This window comes from Rhinatrema bivittatum, chromosome 6 (assembly GCF_901001135.1).
Source record: "Rhinatrema bivittatum chromosome 6, aRhiBiv1.1, whole genome shotgun sequence".
NCBI lineage: Eukaryota > Metazoa > Chordata > Amphibia > Gymnophiona > Rhinatrematidae > Rhinatrema > Rhinatrema bivittatum.
The window spans coordinates 204,824,144-204,837,198 of record NC_042620.1 but is presented as its reverse complement, the minus strand read 5'-3'; the positions used below and the strand labels follow the sequence as shown (position 1 = coordinate 204,837,198).

Below are 13,055 nucleotides of genomic sequence, written 5' to 3'. Positions count from 1 at the left end.
AACTTTTTCTCACTCATTTTCATCTTTCTCCTTCCTACTGGAGAAGGATCATAGTTAATTATGTTCTGCAGTTAATTAGCTCCTTTGCTCTGTTACCTCATTATGCCATTGAGTGCTAGCATTCTGGGTATCCATCTTACAGGAGTGCCCAAATAGCCAGTTTGTTTTGCTTGCTTAAGGAAGGAAGTCTATTTCTGCAGGCTAGCACTAATCAGCCCATGTGATGTGTGCAGCTGATTAACTGGTTTGTTCTGTTGCCACAGGGGAGGTGAAGAGAATCCAAGAACAGCAGCATGTGACACAGGGTAGACTTTACACACATCAGGACTGAATTTGCTAGAGAAAGGTACAGCCCAGTCTACATCTGCATCTATAGTAGGTAAAAAACGTTTTCATTTGACTTTTACTAGAGTGAAAAAAAAAAAAGCCTAGCCCACAGATTTGTGATTGTATCAGAGCGGTGGCTTTGTTAAATTTGTTACTGGATAAAGTAAGAGACAAAAATGTAACAGGTGGCAGGAGAGAGAAAGGAAAACTAGAGAAATCTGGGCATTGGAAAGAGAGGAACTGTCAAAGGGGGAGGTGAGGGACCATATGGAAGAATAGGTGGTGAAAGAGGAAAGAGAGGAAGCTGGGGATAAAGGAGAAGAAAAAAAAAGAATCTGGAAGGGAGATGAACTTGGTGAAAGGGAGGGAGAAGGAAGGTCAGGAAAAGAATCTGGAATGGGAAGAATAATTTGGAGGGGGAAAAGGTAGGGGAATCAGACTATGAATCTCTGGCGGGGCAGGGAGAAGAATCTAGGGGTGGGAGAGGAGGGCAGAAGTGAGGAATTTGGGGAGAGGTACCTGAGGGGGTAAAATACCCGTAAACTTTTAAGGCAAAGGGTGAGAGAAGAAAGAAGAAAGAAACATAGGGGAAGAGGATAAAAGAGGAACTAAAGGAGGGCAGAGGAAGGAGAGAAACCTGAAAAGAAGAACGTGGGGAAGAGGAGGAAGCTGAAGTTGTCGTGAGAGAGGAGGAGGAATATGGGGGGAAGAAAGGAAGCTACTGGGCTGACAGGAAGGTGAGGGGAGGAAGAGCGATGAAGGAAGAGAGAAAGATGGAGGATTGCAAGTGCCACGGAGAAGGAACTGTCTCATATATGTTTTTGTGTGTGTTTAGTAGTGGTATATGAATTAAAAGTAGTATTGGGGGAAAGAGAATATGACAGGTAATGGAAGGAAATGATGGAAGAGTGAGAGATGGAGTAAGGAGAACAGAAATGTTGGAGAACCAGAAAGGTTAGAGTACATCTAATTTGTTTTCCTCTCAATGCTGAGTGTGTGTTTTGCAGAAGAAAAAAGTCTTGGCATCAGATACATAACTTTCTTCTGTTAGATTTACCAGTAAAAGACACAGTGTGCTGGGTATCATCTGTCTTATCTCAGTTGAATCTGATGTAGCTGCTTTGGGTGAAAGGCAGCTTATGCCACTCTTTTTTTTCCCTTTATTTAACACAAGTTTACAATTAAAATGATGCCAAATCTCACCACAAAAACTTAATTTGCCTACCCATTTCAATATGTCACCCCTGGCTCTTCTGGTTTCCTCTTTTAATTATATTACGTATTTAGTAGTTCTTCAATCATGAGTAGTAATGGAAGTAGCTGAATTTCATTAACTTTGGTATTCTATTTTTTTTATGATGATTAGACCCCTGTTTTGTTCTGATTTCAGTCTCCATTCCTGAGTCTTTAGCTGATCATGTTATTTTAACGCGTTTACATGTGTCACTGTAATGTCTGCATGAGGTTTTGTGGAGGATGTGCACAGCTTCCAGTGTCCCAATTTATTTAGCATAGATTGGAAGTGGCGAAATAAGGGGAGATTTCAAAAACTTTAAACACTGCTAGGGCAATATGAATTTTCTTTCCACAGGGAAAATACTGTTTTACTCCCAGAAATGGACTTTTCAATTATTGCCGACCCTCTCCTCTAGTAAAAGTACTCACCTAGATCAGCAACAGATGATTTGGAGTAGCTTTGGTCAGGGGAGAAAGTTATGTTCTTAGTTATAAATAAATCTACTTGCATATTTGTGCCTTAAAGTACCTGTACAAAATGAAAGCACAAATTTGCACAAATACTTTTCAATGGGGCAGTAATCACTTATTTCAACAAAACCTGCAGGAAAAAACTATCTGTTGGGTTTGCTGAAATGTGAGCAATTTGACATCTACCCCTAAGACTTCCTCAGAAAGAAAATAAAATCCAGAAAGAAAAAAAGGGTGGAAGGGTGCTTTCTTAATTATTAACTGAATAACCTGAACATTTTTTTGCTAGTACTCCTGACAACAAAAATATCAGCAAATTTGAAATAGTCACAAGTCAATCATGCTGGAAAGTATAAGGTCTCCTTTTTACAATGAATTTCGTTCAGCACATTCTTAATATTTTCAAAGCTCTGTTATTTGCTATAATTTTGTATTGTCATCCCAAACCTGTCCTGGTGATCTCACAGCCAGTACAGTTTTCAGGCTATCGTGGAATAAGACTTCATACATTGAAGCCCCAGTATATGCAAATTATTTCATGCATATTAATTGTCAGCAGGGGCAAATTACAAGAATATATCAGCTGGAGGGGATTTTTTTTTTTTCAAAACTGGCCCATGGAGTATCTGACTCCCTCATACCCTTTCCCTGTAGCACATGCATCAACAGCTCCCAAAAGCTTGCCAAGTTAGTCCTGGAACCTGGCAGAACTGAGCCAAAATATCTCCAAAATAAATTTCACATTTTACTTAATTAAGAAGTAAAGTACACTCTATACCAGGGGTGAGCAAATGGAGCTGCAGTCCCCATTCTATCCCTGCAAATTGATTGAAACCCCTCACAAGTCTGCTTATCTCTTTCTTATATATAATATCCTAGGTTCCTGGTCCTGGTCTGGCCAACCAATCTGAACTAGTTGCAAGTAATGAGACAATCACACTGCCAGCCATTGTCAGACACACACAAACAGATTTTTACATTTCGGGTACTTTATTGGCACATACACACTGACATTCACAGACATACACACGCATGCTCTCTCTAACACAGACACATGCACACATTGAATGTATCTGTATGTCTGTGTCAGAGAGAGAGAGAGAGACATTCACACACACACTCTCTCAGTCACAGACTAAGTTTGTGTATGGGTGTGTGTGTCTCTCTTTGACATAAGTACACACACACACACTCTCTCTCTCTGACATGCTACTGTTGTGCTGTTGCTTATGTGTGACTACAATGAGTGTCCCCATTCCAGCACTGCCATATCATGGTGTAAAATTCTTGCTTACTGCCAGCCCTTTCCCATTCTGCAGCCGTCCCCTCCTTTTCCCAATACCACTCTCCAGGAGACTTGCTGGTTTCACATTCAGTTTCTCTTCTCAGAACTCAGTCCAGTCACCTCAGACAGAAGCCTCTACAGCACAGCACAGGCACTTCCTCCTGGCTCACCCCTTCCCTTCTTGTGCCTGTAATTTCCCCCCCACATTACAGTGCATTTACATTGACCATATGCTACATAGACTGCTGCTTTTATGGTTTCCCAGACTCTGCTCTACCTACCTATTCTAGGGGAGAAGAGACCAGATGTGATCCATACTGTTCCCTGGACTTAAAAAAAGAGAAAAGTAAGCCCTGGCCTAGACTGGGGAAGCCCACTAACTCAAAGCAACACCGCTCCAGATGGAGTCCTGCTTTCTCTTGTGGATCCACCTCATCTAGGGCTGGTCATGTAGGCACCATAGGCAAACCTTTCAGCCAAAGGTCCCACCCTCCCCACACGCAATTAAAAATTATGCATTTATAGTAACAGAGTTTACATGAAAAAGAACATTCAAAGTACAGTGTTCTAAGGTATACATATCACTTACAACATGTATATTATTTACATGCCCTGCCGTGGTACCAACCAGAAAATTCAGCATAAAAGACACCTGCAGCCATTCTTGCTGACATTGTTCTTTTCTTCTGCATTTCTATGTTTTTGCATACTTTGAAATCTTTAAATATTTGTCTTAGCTTGATAGTATCTTTTGAATCCTTGCTAGCGTGTATTAAGTTACTGTGGCCTAGATTCATCAAAACTCATGGATAATGCTCACGATAAGGAAAAGGGGCGTGACTATGATAATTTTAGAGTTACCGCACCGTGCGCTATGCATAGGAGGAAAAATACACAAAGTTGAGATTTCTACAATGTTCTCTCACCCTAGCTTGATGCATCTCTACCTGTGTACTATCAAGCTAGGACGAGACAGCATTGTAGAAATCTCTTCTTTGTGTATCTTTCATCATTCCAAATCACATCAAATCTTCACTGATGTGTACTGTGCTATTCGTATGTCTGATTGTGCAAGTAAAACTGGCCCCAAAACCCTAGTTCACCACCAAAATCTCACCTCGAGTTACTAGATTACCCTCCTATAGTGGTGTATATATAGATGACAATTATGTTTGCCACCCCTGAGGCTCTCCACTCCCTCTCCCCTCTCTCTCCCCCTCCCCTCTCCCCTTCCTCCTCCCTGCCTGAAACAGAATTTGCGATATTTATCGCGAATTCCATTTCAGATATATCGCACAGCTTAATGCCAGGAAAAACGGTGTAGTTATTTCCGGCATTAAAAGCATGTGAAAACGTGCATTACGCTATCGCATGCAGCATTAATGCCCCTCATTTTCACCAACATTGCCCAAACTCCTCCTCTTTGAATTCATTTTTTAAATTTTCATTCGTGTTGCATGGCATGATAATAAACGCATGCATTATGGTGTTGTCGTGGGTGTTAGGGCACTAATGCCCATGATAATGGTCTAACGCATTTTGATGAATAACCCTGTGTATTTGTTAATTTTAATAAAAGGGCTGGTATCTACAAAAGTTGCATCCTGAATACCCATCCCCCCACTCCCACAGAGAAGTCAGACATCCAGGATTCAGAAACCCAGGTTCTGGCAGAATAAGGTCTGTGATGAGGAGATGTTCATTCTCCCTGCTGTTACACTTATAGAATACATTTTCTGTATTGGATAATGTTGTAGCTCTAGCAAAAGGAAATGAAGCGATGTCTGAAAAAGATGTACTCTCCCAATGTACCCAGAAACCCTTAAACATTATTAAATGTCATAACCAGAAGCAGATTCTCCTGGGAGGCTTGTTCATCAGAGGAACCAATTTGGAAAATCATTTTGATGGTGACGCAAGAGTTAAATGCCTCCCAGGATTCTCAACCAGTAGAAATACCAACCAGATAGTCAATGCAATTGCAGAAGAAAGTAGGGACCACAATATCAATGTTGTCATCCATTTGGGGACCAATGAACTTGTTAAATGATATCCTTGTTAAATGATATCCTTCCAAAGTGTAGGGAAGAAGATTAGACACATGGCAAAGACAATTGCCTTTTCTGTTCTATTTATTTATTTATTGGTTTTTATATACCGGAAGTTCCTGTATACAATACATATCACTCCGGTTCACATTTAACAGAGATAACTATCGCCGGGTAGGCGGTTTACATGGAACATATCAAATATAAAGTAATGAACAGAAGAACTATAATACAGTATATATATTATATTTAGAAACAACTAAGATCAACTTAGATAACAACTTGGAACAAAACTGACTCAATGTGAGTCAGTTTAAATAAATAAATGTGAATGATTGAGAGCCTGTACATGTGAAAGAGAGTATGTCTGTGATTGAGAGCCTGTATATGTGAAAGAGAGTATGTCTGTGATTGAGAGCCTGTACATGTGAAAGAGAGTATGTCTGTGATTGAGAGCCTGTATATGTGAAAGAGAGTATGTCTGTGATTGAGAGCCTGCCTGTGAGAGAGAGAGAGCATGAATGTAAGTTTACCATTGGGAACCTGTATGTGTAAGTTTGTGATTGAAAACCTGTTTGTGTGAAAGAGTATGTGTTTGATTGAGATCCTTTGTGTGTGAGAGAAATCATGTGTATGTGTGTTTAAGAGCCTGTGTGTATAAGTAAGAGATAGATCATGTGTGTCTGTGTGTGATTGAGAGATGGTTTAGGTGATGGAGCATGTGAGTATGTGATTGAGAGCCTGTGTTTAAATGAGAGAGAGAGACCATGTGTGTCTGTGTGTGATTGAGAGCTGATATAGGTGAGGGAGCATGTGAGTATGTGATTGAGAGCCTGTGTGTAAATGAGAGAAAGAGAGGACATGTTTGTAAGCATGTGAATGAGAGTCTGTGTGTGAGAGAAAAAGACAGCATGTATTTATGTGATTGAAAGCCTGTGTGTGTGTGTAAGCGTGAAAAGATAGACAGCATGTGTGTAAATGTGTAATTAAGAGCCTATATAAGTGAGAGAGAAAAAACATGTGTATATGTGAGTACTGAGAGCATGTGTGTATAGGTGTGTCATTGAGAGCCAGTGTGAGAGAGAGCGCTGGTATGTGACTGAGAGAGGAGAAAGTTCCAAGCAAACCACCCCACCTCCTGCTAATTCAGAACAATCTCAGGACACCTGGATATCAAACGTTCCCAGGTATGCAGAGCAAAAAAATGTTTGTATCATTATTTTTCATTACTGGGTCTTTGTGTCTGCTATTTTGAAATATTTTGTTGGTATCTGGAAATGTTTTATATGAGTTTTTAATTATTGGATATTCCACTCATCAGCTGTTTCGAAATATGTTCTTTTTGTTAGTACAGTTTTACTGCTGATGATTTTATATTTCTTGATTTGTTTTATAAGGATGGGTGATGTTTCTTTTTTCCTTTGTTACACTGCATACAGAGACTCTGGCTTGTTGCAGTTTCCAATTCAGTTTTTTCTGCATGCTTCTTGTTATGCGTTTTGGTCTCTTTATTCTATGTTAGGTGAGGGACAGCACGTGATTCAGGTGAGGTTTTCTGCTGGCGTGTAGTTTCTGGTAGGACTCTATAGCAGCCTGACTTGGTCCGTTTTCCTAATAGGAGATGTATTGGTGTCTTAAGGCCTGGTGTAATATTTTCAGAGACTTATTGTACTTTAAAAGTGTGATCTTACATAAAATGCACACATTTACTTGTATTTAGTTTTAAACATATTGTATGGCTCTCATGGAATTACATTTTAAAATATGTGGCATTTATGGCTCTCTCAGCCAAAAAGATTCCTGACCCCTGTTATATGGTAAGGATTGTCTGCATTTGTCCATGGCAGGAAAGAGGATGCTAAGTGAGAAATTCAGATCATACATTATAAGGCATTTAAACTAGAGGGTAGGGATGGCAGCAGCTGGCCAGTGAAATTGGTATGTCACCCCAAAGCAATACAGGAAGTGAGAGGAGAAAATAACAAAATCAATTGGCTTATAAAAGCAGAAAAGGTGACTAAGAAGAGCAGTAAATGAAGGGGAAAAAGTTGGGAAAACTATGATCACAAATGTTTATAGTCTGGGCAATAAAATCCCAGACCTGCAGTCTGTAATGGTGGAGGTACACTTGGACATCATTGCTGTTACAGATACATGGTTCACCGAGTCTCATGCTAAGAATACAGCCATCCCAGACTATAACTTAAAGAAGGACAAAGAGAATATGAAAGGGGAGCAGCTCTTTATGTCAAAAACAATATCCAAACAATTGAAATGCAAGGGACGTGAGATAGGCAAGAAGCATTATGGGCTGTTGTAAAAAAAGAAGATGATGCTTCCATTTACATCAGTGTGATCCACAGGACTCCAATTCAGACAGAAGACCTGGACAGAGATCTGTTCAAGGACATCAAAAAAATGGGAAAAAAGGGAGAAGTGATACTCGTTGGAGATTTTAATCTGCTGGATGTAGATTAGAGTATCCCTTCTGTGGAATCTACAAGAAGTAGAGAGATAGTGGATGCCCTTCATGGGGCTCTGCTCAAACAAATGGTAATGGAACCCACAAGGGGGAGGGTGTGATACTTGACATAGTGCTCACAAATGGAGATAATGTCTTCATTGTCTATATAGGTGCTTATCTGAGCACCAGTGATCATCAGACAGTATGGTTTGATATCACAAATAAGAAACAAGTTACATGAAAAACTGAGTGTTGAATTAAAAAATATGACTTTTTCAAAATGGGGATGTTCCTGGAGGAAGAACTAGAAGACTGGGAGAAAATCGGTGAGGTAATTTCTTCACAGAGAGGGTGGTGGATGCCTAGAATGCCCTTCCAGAGGAAGTGGTGAAGACCAGAACTGAGAAGGACTTCAAGGGCTGTGGGATAAACACTGTGGATCCATAAAGTCTAGAGGTTGTGAATGAAGAGTGGGTGGCTCGCGGGAATGACAGCTACTACCTGGAGATTAATACCCTTATTCAATAAACATACACATGGTTAATGTGACTCCAACATTACTCTAAGCTTCAACGGCAAGAGGTAATGTGGAAAAAAGGATTTCCATTCACAATAAAAGTGGGGAGTAGCTTGCTTATTACGGCGGTTATTACCCCAAACCAAATAAGCCTGATACTTCACTTTTAATGCATATCCAGCATAGCTCTCTGCTTCAACGGCAGGGGAGAAAGTCTGATACTTCACTTTCAATGCATATCCAGCATAGCTCTCTGCTTCAATGGCAGGGAGAAATGAAGAAAAGTGGATCTATATAGAGACAACAACCAACAAGGACTGAATTACATAGTCTGGGTAAACAAATAAGCATGGGTGTAGCTTGCTTATTGCGGTGGTTACTACCCCTAACTAATTAAGCTAGATATTTCACTTAGATGCAGTTCCAACACTGCTCTCTACATTAATGGCGGGGTGGAAGGGAAATAGAACCAAAAGGTTACTAAGGGCCAAGAGTAACAGATAAGTATGAGGGAAAAAAAAAGTGTGAAAGCTTGCTGGGCAGACTGGATGGGCCGTTTGGTCGTCTTCTGCCGTCATTTCTATGTTTCTATGTAGAACAACAGTGGGTCAAATGTTAGAAAAGTAAACAAAAGTGAGAGGAAAAGAAACTGATCTGGTTCTCAAAGGATGTGGCTGACAAAATAAAGGTAAAAAGGACAGTGTTCAAGAAGTATAAAGCATCCCAAAAAGAGGAACACGGAAGAATATCTGGTGAAACTGAGGGAGATGAAGAAAGAAATCAGGAAAGCAAAAGGTCAAGCGGAAGAAAGAATTGCCAAAGAGGTAAAATGAGGTGACAAAACATTTTTCAGATATATCAGAGCCTCTCTCCCTTTGCTCTCCGATTTCCTTTTACTGCCTTCCCCATTGAGATTTCCTCTATCCTATACCTATTACCCTTCCCAGCACTGATCACTCCTCCCTTTTCCCCAAAACAAGAACAAAATAAATTCTCTGGACACATAAGAAATGTTGGAGAATGACTATCTGAAAAAAAATAAAATGAAAATTCACATTATCTAGTACACAAATATATGGCAATCTGTGCAAACGTGCAGTAAAACTTCAAATTCAGTGGCACATTTTCTATCTCTTGCTGCAGAATTTACCCTTGACCTGCTCCAGGAAGCTAGGGGATTAGGCTGAAAGGTATGCTAATCCAAAGGTACCCATGTATTTTGCACCTGCTATTTCTGCGGGTGACGGGACAGGGACAAAACTTCATGACATCTATATATTTATCAGTAGTTCCATAGCTTTTGATTATTTTTATTGGACCCATGGATACCCGGGTTTATTCAGTAATTGATTCTAGACTTGATTTTTTTTTCATGAAAGTACATTCCTACAGTCCATTTCCTACTACATCACAACCCAGTGCTGGATCATGAGACAAAGTCTGAAAACCATCATTGTAGAAAATGGTAGCAAGCAAGGCTGGAGCTGGGGGATGAGAGTATTACCATCGGGCAGGTCATCCCAAATCTGTCCTGCTGACATCACAGCTAGTTTGGTTTTCAAAAATACTCCAGGGCCACCTTCAGAAATAGGCAACAAATACATGTGCCTAGAGCGCCAAATTCTGAAGGCACTCAAACCCTGAGATGCTCCCTTCTGCTCTTTGATTTGCAAGAAGCAAACCCTAATTTCAGCCCTCTGTCTATGGGTGCCATAATCTTAAGTCTGGCCCTGAGATACACTCGGGAGCGGATTGGCCTACGGGGGATCGGGCATCCCTCGGAGGGCTGGTCGCTCTGGTCAAAAGGAGTCCTCTCCTCAGCTCCTCCTCAGATCGCTCACCCATGGCCAAAGAAAAGAAGAGGGTCCACAGCCCAAGGAAAGGCTGGTGGGGCTGCAGCAGAGCCCATCCTGCAGTGGCTGAAGAAAGGCTTGGCAGGGCCGTGGCAGAGCCCATCCTGCAGAGGCTCAAAGAAAAGGTAGTAGGGCTGCGGCGGAGCTCATCCTGCAGCGGGCCAAAGAGAGGGTAGTGGGACCGTGGCAGAGCCCATCCCGCCGCGGTCCAAACAAAGGCCTGTAGGTCCGTGTGGAGCCCCTTCACTCCAGGAGCAGTGGAGTCAGATGAAGGAAGCATCTGCAGTGAGGAGCAACATGGCTTCAGGGCCGCCAGAAGTAATAGCCCCCTCCCACCTCCCCTCCAACAATGAAGAGCAGTGCGGCCAACCTGCGGTGATCGAAGACAAAGCCCAGAAGAAAGGGGGAAGCTTGAGAGCCTGAATGAGTGTGTGTATAAGAGAAAGACCCTGCGTGTGTGTGTGTGTGTGAGATGGAGAGAGCGAGCCTGCATGTGCAAGTGAGAATCTGTGTAAGCATGAAAGAGCGCAATCCTGCGTGTGTATGTGAAAGAGAGCCTGCATGTGTATATGAGAGAGTGCCTGAGTGTGTTTCTAATAGTGAACAATCCTGGTTACAGGTTCCTGGCAAGATCCCAAACAGAGAGATCCCATCCTACTTATCCCTCAGGGCTAAGTAGTGGCTGTCGCCAAGTTTACCTGGTTAATAACACTTTATGGATTTCTCCTTCAGCCCCCTCTTTTCCCGCTTCTCCCTCCTCCCAGGCAAAACACAGAGAACAGGGAGAGCATGGTCAGCACCCAGAGACTTTCAAGGTGTTCTCAGAGCTGACACTGCCCCCTCCCTGACACACACACACACACACACACACACGCGCACCTAGCACACTTTAAAAAAAAAAAAAAAAAGTAAAAGTTGATGGCACCTATGCACTATGGATGCTCTGCCTAAAATGGGTTACGCCCACACATTACATTGCAGGTGAAAGGGTGAGCCAGCATTTCAATACAAACATTCAGGTTCTACGTATGTTGGAATGCCAGTGCCATCTACTCATTCGCTCCATACCGGAAACAGATTCCTGACATATTTGTGTTAAAAAAAAATCAATACTGAAAAGTAAAGTTGTGTGACATTTTAGAATATTTGTGATAGCAAAGAATTTTTGTTATGCCCCACTGAATCACATTGGATTGAATGAGTTTTTTTTCCAAGACAAAAGAGAAATATGTTCATCTTTCAATCAAAAATATAGAATTATAACTTGCAGGTGAAATTAATTTATACATCGATATAGCCCACTTATCTTAAATGCTAAGCGGGTAATGTTCTGAAATGTTCTAGTCTGCAGCATTTTATATAGTACAACTTGTTTTTACATGAAGGATCTTTGTTCAGGAGCAACTTCACATGCCCTGAACATTTGGCTAACTGGCGCCAGGGATGTGGAAGTGAGACAATTAGCCTTAGCAAAGAGAGAAGCTGCTTGTAATGCATTTACAGAGCCCCATGATTCGCACAGCATGAGATGCTTGGTCCGCTACAGGCCATATGTCAATCAGGCCGATACAGTACAGTGCGCTCCGCACTGTTAACCCACGTTTGGATGCGTGTTTTCGACATGCTAGCTTTACCCCTTATTCAGTAAGGAGTAATAGCGAGTCGAAAATGCGCATCCAACCCCCTCAAAACTGTCGAAAAAGAGGCGCTAGGGACGCACTAGTGTCCCTAGTGCCTCTTTTTACCGCGGGGCCCTAATTTGAATATTTTTTTTTACTGAATCGCGCGCACAGGAGAGTGGCCTGTGCACTCGCCCACACTCCCACGACTTTTACTGTATCGGCCTGAATGTTAGCTAGCAGACTTTGTAGAGATTCTTGTACAAGTTGCTGTAATGGAAGGTAGCATGAGGGAAAAAGTAAAATGAGGGATGTCTCTTCCAGTCCCTTGTTATGAATGCTTTATATCACCTGCCCAACACAACATGCATTTTTAAATCATGGGGTAATATATGTGAGTAAAGAATTACTATAGTACATGAGCTTGGGGCAGGGAAGTTAGAACATATAGATTGGTAATGCAGCAAAGTTTCAGTAATAAAATGACTTTTTCTGCCCTATCAATGCAACTCTTCCCATGGACACCACAGCTTCCCTTTCACCCTACTCTCTCTCTACAATCCTCATGGGCTCTTTCTTCCCCCAGCTCTCTCCACAGTTCCTTTATCAGCTATGCTATTGGGACAATATATGTACCAGGGTCTAACAAAACACACAATAGCTGTGCTTTCAGTTGATGTTCCTTTAATGCAGAAAACAAGAGAATAAACAAAACGTGTTTCGTGACTTACAATTGCAGGGAAACAACCAAAGTAATAAGAGATGCAGTATCTCCTTATTGGGTAAGCTGAGGAGAGAAACCCACTTCAGCTCACGAAAGCCTCGGTTCAGCCTGGTTCAGACTCAGCAATAAGAGCTCAGAAGAACTCTCTGCTGGCTAGCACTTAAGAATAGCTGGGAAAATAGGGTGGGTTTACCTATAGCCAGTGGGAACCTGGCTGGGTGTAGCCAACCCCACAATACCTGAGAAAATAACACTATAACTTCCCCAGTTCCTAATAGATAATATAGCGCTCTCTATAGACCTCCAATCCACCACCTCTAGGAGGTTCTGAACCACCAACCCCCTTACATTATGGAATGAATGAGATGGAGGGCAGAGTTTGCCTAAAGATCATTTCCATGGTCTCATTTACGACCTAGTTTTTAATTCTAAATAGGTCTGAATGTGGCTGAATAACTGTGAAAGAAGACTGTGTGGTGAGGAATCAGCTGACAGTCATATCTACCCTGAT

The 13,055-nt window shown here is 41.6% G+C and overlaps 1 protein-coding gene across 6 annotated transcripts in view; it reads left to right on the top strand.

Moving 5' to 3' along the window:
- The first annotated feature begins 272 nt into the window (after positions 1-272).
- The window catches only part of MLPH (melanophilin), a 329,932-nt gene continuing 317,149 nt past the window's right edge, over positions 273-13,055 (top strand). For 5 of the 6 annotated variants that reach the window (XM_029606456.1, XM_029606455.1, XM_029606454.1 and 2 more), the window contains exon 1: positions 273-379. The gene's annotated coding sequence lies outside the window, so the exon portion shown is untranslated. The remainder of the gene's footprint in view (positions 380-13,055) is intronic. The other variant, XM_029606449.1, reaches the window with a different exon arrangement.